Below are 11,766 nucleotides of genomic sequence, written 5' to 3' on the forward strand. Positions count from 1 at the left end.
AGCAGATAAAAGAAAAGTTATGTTGTGATGCCCGGGGCTGAGGAGGCGGGGAGTGATCGTCGGTGCCAAGAGGTTGCACGGACAATGAGCGGCTCCTGGTAGGCTTCTAAATGGAGGGAGACAAGAATGAACCGATCCCGTGCCGGAATGAAGGGGATTCTGAAACTGTGTAGATATGAGATTGCATAGTTGAGAAGTGCCTAAAATATTTCATATGTACTACTCATATCAAGAAGGTGCATCTTTTTTTCGAGAGCTCATCATATAAGAACTCCAAAGTTAAGTTCTTGACTTGGGGCAATTATAGGATGGGTGACCTCCTGGGAAGTTTCTCAGGGTGCGTGTGAGTGAGGACATAAGCACGCTAAAAAGACCCGTCTTGATACAGTGGGTCATTACAAATGGTATCAAAGACGACCTCTCTTAGTATGGTATGGTTCGAGGACGAACCAAGCGGAAGCTGGTGGGCATGTGACGCCCGGGGCTGAGGAGGCGGGGACTGATCGCCGGTGCCAAGAGGTTGCACGGACAATGAGCGGCTCCTGGTAGGCTTCTAAGTAGAGGGAGACATGAATGAATCGATCCCATACCGGAATGAGAGGGATTCTGAGACTGTGTAGGTATGGGACTGCATAGTTGAGGAGCGCTTAAAAAATTTTATATGTACTACTCATATCAAGAAGGTGCATCTTATTTTTGAAAGCTCATCATATAAAAACTCCAAAGTTAAGTGTGCTTGACTTGGTGCAATTATAGGATGAGTGACCCCTAGAAAGTTTCTCAGGATGCGTGTGAGTGAGAACATAAGCACACTGGAAAGACCCGTCTCGATACAATGGGTCGTTACATATGTGCACTCCCTTCTGGGATGTATATTACCACAATAAAAGCAGTTGTAGCAAACACTTGCAAAAACAAGAAGTTTGTCGACCAACAAAGCTTCAAACTATGGCATGATCGACTTGGTCACCTGGGGCAACAATGATGCACAAAATAATAATTAACTGACATGGACATCTTTTAAAAAACCAGAAGATTATTTTGCATGATGATTATTCATCTGTTGCTTGTTCACAAGATAAACTAATTATAAAAGCTTCCCCTACAAAGGTTGATATTGAAATTCCAACCTTCTTGGAAAGAATCCATGGGGATATTTGTGGGCTTATACACCCACCATGTGGATCATTTCGTTATTTCATGATATTGATTGATGTGTCTACGAGATGGTCACATGTTAGTTTACTTTCAACTCAAAATATAGTATCTGCTAGATTACTTGCGCAAATTATTAAATTACGAGCTAATTCCCAGATTATTCAATCAAGAAAATTCGTCTTGATAATGCTGCAGAGTTTAAATCGCAGGCATTTGATGAATATTATATGTCAACAGGGATTTCAGTTGAGCATTCAGTTGCCCATATTCATATACAAAATGACTTAGCAGAGGCATTTATTAAACGGTTGCAGTTGATTGCTAGACCATTACTGATGAGAACGAAACTTTCATCTTCTGCGTGGGGCCATGACATAATATATGTTGCATCATTAGTTCGCATAAGACCAGCTAACTATCACCAGTACTCATCCTCATAACTTGCTTACGGTCGAGAACCTGATGTTTCTCACCTTCGAGTATTTGGTTGTACAGTTCAAGTCCCTCTCCCACCTACACAACGAATCAAAATGGGTCCACAACTTAAAATTGAGATTTATGTGGGATATGATTCACCATCTATTATTAGATATTTGGAACCTTTGACAAGTGACTTTTTTACTATGAGGTTTGCAAAACGGCCACTTTGATGAGTCGGAGTTTTCAACTTTAGGGGTAGTAAAATTGTATCCTGAAGAATAACGAAAAGTTAGTTGAAATGAGAAAACACTATCTCATTATAATCCTTGAAATAATCAAAGTGAGAAAGAACTTGAAAGAATCATTCACTTGCACAGAATTGCGAATCAATTACCTGATGTTTTTGTCAATACGAAAAATGTGACAAAGTCACATATACATGAAGAGAATACCCCCATGAAGATTGATGTCCCTGTATGACCAACTAATATTCAACCTACAAACGAATCTAAAATACGTCAGAAGCGTGGTTGACCAATTGATTCAAAGGATATTATACCTCGAAAAAAAACGTACAAGATAAAGAAAATTCAAAAGCTCCCGAAGAAGCAATTTCAGATGATATAGTAAGAGAAATCAATGAACCTGTTGTAGGAAATATTCCTGCAGAATTGCAACTCAATGAAAATAATGAGATTTCAACAAATTACATATCATCTCAAAAATTGTGGGATCGAAATGATACAATCATTGATAATTTTTTTGTCCTAAATGTGGCTCTTGATATTATGCATAATGAGGATCTAGAACCACAATCGGTTAATGATTGTCAAAAAATAAATGACTGACCAAAATGGAAGGAGGTCATACAAGCTGAATTATATTAACTAAAAAGACGTAAAGTGTTTGGACCGATAGTTCGAACACCTGAAAATGTAATGCCAGTAGGATACATGTGGGTTTTTGTACGAAAGAGGAATGAAAATGGTGAAATTGTAAGATACAAAGCTCGACTCGTTGCCCAGGATTTCTCGCAGAGACCTGTAATTGAATATGAGGAAACATATTCGTCTGTGATGGATGCCACTACTTTTTGATTTCTGATTAGTTTAGCAGTATCAGAAAGTCTTGATATGCAACTCATGGATGTAGTAACTGTTTATCATTATGGTTCACTTATAATATATGTATGTATATATATGAAAGTCCCCGAAGGACTCAAACTATCAGAAGCAAATAATGCAACTCCCAAGACTATGTTATCAATAAAGCTACACAAATCCTTGTATGTATTAAAGAAATCCGGACGCATGTGGTACAATTTTCTTAGTGAATATTTGTTAAAATAAGAGTACACAAATAATGTTGTTTGTCCATGCGTATTTATAAAAAGGACATATAAAGATTTTGCAATTGTGGCGGTATATGTTGACGACCTAAATCTTATTGGCACTCCAAAAGAGCTTGCTAAAACTATCAATTATAGGACCTAGCGTTTTTCGCTTTACCAAAAGCTATAGTTGGTGGTAATGGTATAACTCAGATATTTTAAACCGCACAGCAATCTAAGCTCCATGGTTCGATCGCTATAACAAACAAAGACAATTATTGCACCTCAACACGATATGTTTGGTTCTTTAAAAAATTGGATTTGGATTTGAATTGGAATTGAATTTAAATTGGATTTTAAAATTCATGGATTTAAAATTCCATTGGGTGTTTGGGTTTAAAATTTAAAAATAGTATTTACAATTCCATTTCTTATTTGGAAAAAAAAATAATTTTAATTTGAAATTATAAATTTTACTAAACTACCCTTTATAAATCATATTTTAAACCAAATAATCCAAAGTTTATAAATTAATAATTCTTTTATATTAGGTGTGTCTGTAAAGCCAAAAATTAACATTAGATGATTAGAATAATCAGTCATAGTGCACATAAAATAAAAAATAAAAAGTCATGTAACACATTAAAATCTGAAAATTTAAATTCTAGAAAATATCTCTTTAAAAAAACCAAATGCAATCTAAAACATCAATAAATTCGTCAATGGATCTAATAGTATCCTAACTTTTATTTATAAATAAAATTCATATTTTATCCTAAAATGGGTTGTTCATTTTTCAATTCAACCAGCGACGACTAGCATGATGTGAAATCCTTGAGAAAAAATCACCCGCGTTTGGATTTGACACAAGAAAATCACTAGCTGCAAAAACGAAAACTTCATCTGCTCCATCAAATTTTGTCAGTTCAGTGTATATCTCTTCACACTGACGCTTGTTTTGTTCATTGGCATCCATTGCCTTATCCATTTGTGAGATCGTGTTATTCAAAGTATCAAAAAATCTCTCATTCATTTATCAAATTTTTAATTTTTTTCTTGCCAACTTTATAAATATTATTTGTGGACGATGAATGAAGAATAGATATTTGTTGAAAGTTCTCCTCTTCAAAATCATTCAAAGTTTCTAAATGTACATGTTGTTTGGCTACCAATTGATCGATCTCTTCTATTCGTGAAGATTCTCCAACGCTCGGTTTTTTCCCCTCTCTTGCCCAACGATGCGTCTTCTCTTTTCCAGTATCTCTATCTTTTTCAAATATTTCTCGCAGCACGGAAAAATAAGGAATTGCAAGATTTCAGACATGTTTAGCATCAGGATATACCTAATTACATTTTATTATTTTAATTTTCAAGTCAATAACAATTAAAAAAAATATAAGCAAACGAACATGAACAAAATAACAATGCATACCTTGATTAATGCGTCTCAAACCTCCTCTGGTGCTTCAATTTGTTTTGTTATGTCATTTCAACCAAACCCACTACCCGTTTGAACACTTCCAAAGCAATAGTCATTTTTTCTTTTCAAAGTTTTCAATCTATTTTGCATGTTGTATTTATTTACTTTCATAGTAAATTTTGAATTTATAGCTTCGATAGCAGCACTGTACGCAGCTTGAGAAAATTTTTTGTCTGATTTTTGTCCTTGATTATTTTTTTGTTCTAGTAAAAAATCAAGCAAAAACTCATCCATCTGTTGAGTCTAAATTTTGTAGTGGACAGCTTCAACAGCTTGAGCGTCAATGCTCATTTCTTAGATGTAATAAACATTACAAAGCTCAAATCATATAAAAAATAAAATATTGAAATGTATAATGATTCCAATTAGTTTGTTTTTTGTTTTACGTAAAACAAAAAAAATAAAGAATCACACACAAAAAAATTTACATAAAAATCAAAGAAACGACTTTAATATTATTAAATTAAAATTACATGACACCCAAAATATTCTAAGTAGGACCGCATGCATAACCTTTCCACATTTTTTTTGCTATTCTATTTCTTATCATTATTCTATGTCTGCTACTTTCAGATATACCACGAGAAGTTATATTTTCTTTGTTCACAATATCCAATATCTTCATGTGTTAGTTCACTACTTCGGCAATCAATCTTTCATCGGGATCTACTCCCATGAAAAAATTATGCAAAATGCAGCATGCTAATATAATTTCTGAATGTGTCTCTACGTTGTACTTAGGTTTGGCATCACTAGCTAAAAATTTGAAAATCTCTTCTTTAAAACACCAAATTCTCTTTCAATGACATTTCTCAAAGATGTATGTCTGTGATTAAATATTTCTTTTTGAAATTATGTCTCACGATTATTATATTCTTTTAGATGATACCGAGTTCCTATGAAAGGGGCGATAAAACATTTCTTAGCATAAATCCAACATCGACAAGATAAAAATTTATCTAAAAAAATTAATTGAGGATTAATATATATTTGTTATTATTTTTTTTCATTTACTAGTAGATGTATGATGAAAAACCTTCTATAATTTTTAGTTTATCTTCTCTATCGAGTGCATCCTCAAGGACACGCCCATCACCTGCAGAACATTCCCATCCTGGTAACACATATGTAAACCTCAAGTCGAAGGTACATGCAACCAACATACTTAATTTGTATGGGAAAATTTTTTCTTCCTCTATATCCTGCAACATGTTCTTTAAATACTGTTGGGATCGGATTTGTGGGGTGGTAAACTACTATCTTGAATATTCTAAGTGTAACTGTAGCAGTTGACCCTTAAATATTCGAATATGGAGTCCAGTTGAGGTTGGTCAACTGAGCTATTTACCTTTTCGTGTGTCGATGTTAATTGACCAACTTGATAAGTGTGGAATGAGGTCAACTAACATATTAAAATTGTAAATCAATGGATTAATCTGAGTGGTGAGTGAGTGAGTGTTAAACTGAAAGAAAGAAACACAATGGTTTGTTTATGGATGTTCGGAGCGTCACCCCTTATTTCACCTCGGAAGGATTCACTCTAGAAGACTGACTATTATAATCAACTTGCAACAACCCACCCCTATAATAGGACTTACACAATCTCCTATCCCAGAACTCTTAGACACTCAAGAACTCAAGCTCATGACTGATTTTTGTTACAACGAGGTTTGCTGCATCTCAGCTGATACTACTGGATTACAACACTTGTGACAACTCAACACTTAGCATAATGTGATCCTCACTGATCTTGTATAATAATGTAAGTGCTTGTGTTCTTAGACTTTTTGATGATAATCTTTGAAGAGCTTCTGCTTTCTCGATTGAGTGGGTAATATGAAAGAATTCAGTTTATTTCTGATGACTTGAATGTTTATACGAGAATTATTAATGAGTCGGATGCAATTTCTGATGCACTTGATGGGTATTTATACTGGGCGGGCAACGACTCTTTCGAATTTCAAATCAATGGCCGTTAACTTTTCTTTTCCGCAGGCATTCCCGACATCAACGTACACTGATATGTTCTGTAAATGCGGCGTCTGGTCTTGTACAGAAAAGTATATCCAAATAGGTTGCGTTGATTCAGTCTTGCTTGCTCAATCTCTTGATCAGTTTAGCTTCGTAAACTGAATGCATCTTTCTTCAAGTCCTCCATTGAGCTTTGATGCAGTTTTGTCTTTTAGAATTCATTCGGTTTAGCTTACTAAACTGAATGTAGTTTGCTATGTGAAGATAGTTTATTTACTTGACTACTTGAAATCACTTGATAGCTTGATGGTCTTCAGTTTATCTCTCGGTCAAAGTCAACTCAGTTGATATCTTCAGTTTAACTCCGCGATTTGACCATATTTCTTCTTTGGTTTTGCTTGTCGAGTGAGTGCAATTGAGAGAGTACACTTTAACAACTTTGACTGGTCAGATTCGCAAATATCAAAACTATGTAAAGTTCCAACAAATACTTTAACACATAAATATGTTTCATCGACTTATTCGATTGCACTAACACAATCCTATCATATGTATCAAAATTATGTTATTTTTTAATCAGATATGACTTAAATATTTTAATAGAACAATCCAAAAAAATTTATCTATATATTTTTACTTTGAAATATGGATAGAATCTAGGATTGTTAAAGATTTTAGTGGGTACCTCATTTCCATCAGGTTGGATCATAAATTGATCTTGAAGAGATATGATCGCCTTCAAGATATTGTGAAAATGTCGACTGATGGTTTCTCCAGATCGTAAAAATATAAATTTCATTGAGCGAGTACTTTCATTTTGCCCAACAATACACCAAAATTTTGCAAATTCTTCTTCTATAATGCTGTAAATAGTATCTTTGATGAAATTTTTCTCTCGTAATAGTGCAACAAATTTCATAAATGTAGTTGGTCTCAAACGAAGCACCTCAAAGAATTCTTTCATCGATTTCAATACGATGCATTAACTCTTTCCTAACTATATCTCTTTTCAATTTTTTCCGCTATGATACTACTTATGTAGCTCTTATTTTTATAAAACAATATATTCAAGTAAGCAACACAAACTACTATTGCTATAACTGTCCTCTATGATCGTCGAGTTGATTCTTTGACCCTATCCATCTAAAAATTAAACAAAAATTATATAAAATGTGAAAATTGCTGCATAAATCCAACTTGAATTCAGAAATGTACGACCAATTGTCTTTGTCCCAAACTCCAAGTGGAAGAAGAATAGACATATTTTTAACATAAATCTAAAATATGTAGTCTCTCCCTCATAAAGCAACACCAGAAATACTGAAATCATAGTTAAATAATTTATTTAAGTATTTGATTTCTTTCAATATTTAGTGTCAATTTATATGTCAATTATCAAATTAATTCGAGTCTTATAATAATTAATACAATAAATATGTAAAAGTATAGAAGATGGTTAAACATCTTGTGTTGAAATTGAAGAATATCATATATGATGGATTACATTCAATTATATACACAAAAAATTGGTTTTCTTTGTTGGTTCAAAGCCCAAAAAAATTGAATCTAATGTCAATTTATATGTCATAAACATATGCCAATTATCAAACTAATTCTATCCATAACTGTTTTTTCAAGTTTTCAAGAATTCTAGATGTTATAGACGTGCAATTCAAAAGTTTTTACAAATAACACACAAATTTTTTTACCGAAACATTATGTAAAATCAAAATACATGGACCATAACAGTGCAATAAAATAAATTCACATTACACAAAGACATGATGTACTTTTTTTCACCTAGAATAAAACACAAAGAAAAATAGTAAATATAATAATTACCAGTGTAAGGATGAAGCAACAAAAATCTGAAAAAAAAAAAAAAAAACCACAAACGTTAATATATGTACATAAAAGAATATGTCGGTCAAAAAAATAAAAGTAAAAAAAATTAAAAGAGTCTAACCAGGTAGAAAGCTTTGGTGGATGATGGGATGACCGGTGAGAAAGATGTGTTGGTGAACACTGATGAAGCGTGAAAGAAAAGGGTAAAAATAAAATATAATTTAAAATATTTGATCGGTATTTTATTTTTCTCCAAATCCAATCCCATGAAATCTTGTCAAATTTTATGGGATTTGGTTACACAAAATCCTGGGAATTTCTAGACAAATCCAAATTTTTTTACAAGTCATCTCATCAAATGATAGAAATGAGATTTTGAAATCCAAATACCATCAAATCCTTCAAAATCCTGGTTGCCAAACATAGTAATATGTTATTATTATTTTGAGACGATATATAATTTAAGGGTATTTTGTCTTCGTAAATACAAAATTTAAACTCAAAATTATGCTACAAACATTTTTGAGTTTGCCGAGGACAAGCTCAAATAACTTGATATTTTTACGTGCTCAAACTTGAAATTGTATACTCGATCAAGTTCGAATCAAGCTCGAATAATACGATAATCGAGCTCGACTTCGGCTTGTATGCTCAATATACATGCATGACTTGCCAAAGTCACCACTAGAAATAATGCTTATTGAATTTAAGATATAAATTGTATCTTTTGTGATGAGTTATAACACGTTGAGATGCAGTAATCATCCTTGCTATAAGAATGATTGAACTGTGATTTTATTATACAACTAGTATTCCACCCGTGCGATGCACGGTGTGTTATTTTTATTAATTAGTTGTAAAAATTAATAAGAATGAGTGTTTGAATAAATAATTAAAATACAAATAAATTAAGGTTGAGTTTGGATAAAATGATTTGAAATCTTTGGATTTAATTTAATTTTCATTGTTTAGATAACTTGCACAAAAAAAATAATTTCAAAGTCATTTTATATTTATTTACACCAATGTTTTCATAACCGAACGTTGTTCAAACCGATCTTCTTTAAAAAAAAATGGTCCAACCGATCGCACGCTATAATTGAGTTAATCACAACGGATTTCAAATTCTTAGAATATTAAAATCATTTGAAATTCATTGTGGTTAGAGGGTGTTTGGAAGATCTTATAAGCTCTTTAAATTTTTTTTGGTAAATTTTTTTTTATAAAAAAAACAGTTTATAAGATGTCGAAATAAGTTGTTTGACATCTTATAAGATGATTTTTTTTAAAAAAAAAATTGCTTCACCCCTACTTTTTAAGAAAGGTCTTATTTTAATATTTACTTCTCCATATTATCTTTGTATATTTTGTTAAATGTCCTCCACCCATTTTTCACATTAGCCTAAAAAATTAACAACCACCCATTTTTCACATTAACCTAATATAATAATAATAATTTTATTTTTAATATAGACATTTATGATAAAATTATTTTTGTGTATATGTAATTACTTACATTACCTTCATATTACTATATATTTTTTGGTAATTTTGACAATAAAAAGATCTCACAATATTAAACATATCAACAACTTTAAGTTGTTTAAAAGAAGTTCATCCAAACATCTTAAAAGTTTATTTTTAAAAAAATAATACCTAACTGTATAGACGCTCCTAGAATAGCTTATAAGATGTTACAATAAGTTTGATACATGCAATACTTGTATTATATAAAACAATTAAAGAGAAATTTTTTTAAATGTTAAAATGAATTTTTTTTAGTTTTTAAACTTTAAATACCAAGATAGAAAAATAAAATATAAAAAAATGCTAATATAATGTATATCACGTAAAAATTTGATAAGATGATACAATAGTATAAAATGTTCTTATATTACTATAATAAAAAATTAATAAAATATATTTTTATCAAATTTTTAATTTAATCATAACAATGTAATTATATCAAAATAACCACCCTATTGAAAGTAAAAATTGAAATTTGTTTGATCATGAAAAAGATTATTTTAAATTTTGTTTAAACGCAATTATATTTTTTTTCTGTAATTAGATTAAATAGTCTATCACTTGTAATATTGTCTTTTTTGAATCTCTGCTAGCAAAACAACGCACCTATTAAAAGTCACAAAAAAAATTATTTTTACTTTTTTTTAAATTCAATCATATTTTTATCTATATTTTAAAAGATTTACATAAAATAGTCTATCACTAATAATATCATATATTTTATAAAATATCTGCTACGTAGATCTATATATGCATCAAAACAACCACTTTATTGAAAGAAAAAATTAAATTTTTTTTGATAAATAAAAATACTGTTTTAAATTTTGTTTAAATTTCATCGTATTTATATATATATTTTAAATTTTTTAGATTAAATAGTCTATCACTAATAATATCATCTTATTTTTTTTAAAAAATAAGTATTATCATAATATGTAATTTTAAATTCAAACTTATCTTTATTTGTATTTTTAAATTAAATAATAATGTCTCTTCTATCTTTAGAAAGAAATTTTGAGCAGACTTTAGTTTCTATTTTTAACAGATTTGTATGCTTTTGTATAGATAGATTATAAAAAAAAATTCATAAATTGTTTATCACACATAATATCATATTTTTTTATATTTGTTGCGTGTATATATATATATATATATATATATATATATATATATATATATATGGTCAAAACAACCACCCTATTAAAAATAAAAAATAAATTTTGTTTGATTACAAAAAATACTATTTAATTTTTTTTAAATACAATCGTATTTTTATATAAACTATTTAATCTAAAAATTTTACAATATCACTCATAATATCATCTTTGTTTTTGAATATGTGCTGCCCATATGTATATCTACATATAAACAAAACAACCATCATATTAAAAATAAAAATTAAATTTTGTTTGATCACAAAAAATACTATTTAAATTTTTTTTAAAAGTTAATTGTATTTTTATCTATCATTTAAAAATTTTAAATTCAATAATCTATGATTCATAATATCATTTTTTATATGTATATATGCTAAACAACCGTCTTATTAACCAAAAACTAAATTTTGATTGATTATGAAAAATACTATTTTAATTTTTGTTTAAATTCAACCGTATTTTAATCTATATTTTAAATAAAAAATTTAATTTTTTTCACTATGAAAAAACTATTTTAAATTTTGTTTAAATTTAATAGTAATGTTATCTGTATTTTAAAATCTTTAGATAAAAACGTCAGTCACTTGTAATATCATTTTTTTATTTTAATATTATATTTATCTATAATTTTAAATTTAATATTATCTTTATTTGTATTTATGCATTTAATATTTTTTGAATGAAATTTTATGCGGAAAAATTATAGTTTTCTTTTTTTTAAGTATATTTTTCTGTTTATATATATATATATATTTATTTTCAATGTCAATACATGAAAAAATAAAAAAATATCTTTTAGCATTGAAAAGATAATAACGAAACAATTGTATTGTTGAATTGACAAGATTATCTTGGAAACGTGTATAAGCCTTATTTTG

This window comes from Henckelia pumila, chromosome 3 (genome assembly GCF_033568475.1).
Source record: "Henckelia pumila isolate YLH828 chromosome 3, ASM3356847v2, whole genome shotgun sequence".
Classification (NCBI taxonomy): Eukaryota; Viridiplantae; Streptophyta; class Magnoliopsida; order Lamiales; family Gesneriaceae; genus Henckelia; species Henckelia pumila.